We start from the raw sequence: 1,737 nt of genomic DNA on the forward strand, positions 1-1,737 counted from the left end.
AAACGCCGGCGCAACATATCAGCGCATGATTCAAACATGTCTGGCCCAGATAGGCAAAACAGTAGAGGCATACGTAGACGACGTGGTCGTCAAGACCAAACACGTCGAAACTCTAGTAGAATACTTGAGGGTGACATTCGACAACCTCCGAGCATATGACATTAAGCTCAATCCGGAAAAATGCGTCTTCGGCGTACCAGCCGGAAAGCTCTTGGGCTTCATCGTATCCGGTAGAGGAATTGAAGCAAACCCGGCCAAAATCCGAGCTCTGTCACAATTGGATATTCCAAAAGACCTCAAGCAAATACAAAAACTAACCGGAAGCATAGCGGCCTTAAGTCGCTTCATCTCCCGTTTGGGAGAAAAGGCTATGCCCCTCTATCGCCTCCTCCGGCGCACCGAACATTTCGAATGGACGGATGCTGCCACAGCCGGACTCGAAGAAATAAAGGCCATACTGGCAACAAATTCGGTCCTGGACGCGCCCAACCTGGGCGAACCTATGTTATTATATATCGCAGCAACACATCAAGTTGTCAGCGCGGTACTCGTCGTCGAGCCAGAGACAGAAGGGCACGGATTCCCTCTTCAAAAACCAGTGTACTACGTATCCACTGTACTAACTCCATGCAAGTCCCGGTACCCACATTATCAAAAGATAGCATATGCGGTGTTCATGCCATCCCGGAAGATGCGACACTACTTTCAAGAGTGTTCCATAACGGTGGCCCCCGAAGTACCTCTCAACGATATTATATACAATCGCGACGCAACGGGCAGGATTGCAAAATGGGCTATTGAGCTCTTACCATTTGACATAACCTATAAACCACGGCGAGCTATAAAGTCGCAGGTTCTGGCCGACTTCGTCGCCGAATGGACCGAAGCCGAAGTCCCTAAAGAGTACGGCGCATACTCCAATTGGATCATGCATTTCGGCGGATCCAAAATGTTGGCTGGCTTGGGGGCTGGCGTCGTCCTGACGTCCCCAACTAGAGACACAATCCAATACGTACTTCAAATAATGTACATGGACTCCAATAACGCAGCCGAATACGAGGCCCTTCTACCTGGCCTCCGGATGGCAATCTCCATGGGCATTCAACGCCTAGAGGTGCGCGGGGATTCAAACCTCGCAATATCCCAAGTAAATGGAGACTTTGATGCCAAAGATCCAAAAATGGCAGCTTACCTCAATGCCGTCCTAAAAATGTCAGCTCGGTTCGAAGGACTCGAATTCCACCATGTAGCCCGGGATAATAACCAGGCAGCAGACGTGTTAGCACGCATCGGCGCGAAACGAGACGCCGTCCCTCCAAACATCTTCCTGGAATGGCTCTTCAAGCCATCCGTGTTATGGGAAGAGGAGTCCGGAAATAACAATCCGGAGCCAGCTGCATCACCTAACTCAGACCATTCTGATACAATCGGCGGCTCAGCCAACGAAATAACACCTTTAGCTCACGAAATAATGGCAGTAATTGCCCCATGGACAGAACCATTCCTAGCCGACTTAATTCGGCAGGAACTTCCCGAAGACCAAAATGAGGCCCGCTGCATAGTTCAGCGATCTAAAGCCTACAAGGTCCATGAGGGAGAACTTTATAAGAAAAGCACAACCGGAATCCTTCAAAGGTGTATCTTCGAAGAGGAGGGGTGGAATCTCCTGGCTGAAATTCACGCCGGACTCGGCGGGCACCACGCTGCAGCCCGGGCACTCGTAGGCAAGGCCTTCCG

This window comes from Triticum aestivum, chromosome 1B (assembly GCF_018294505.1).
Source record: "Triticum aestivum cultivar Chinese Spring chromosome 1B, IWGSC CS RefSeq v2.1, whole genome shotgun sequence".
NCBI classification, from domain to species: domain Eukaryota; kingdom Viridiplantae; phylum Streptophyta; class Magnoliopsida; order Poales; family Poaceae; genus Triticum; species Triticum aestivum.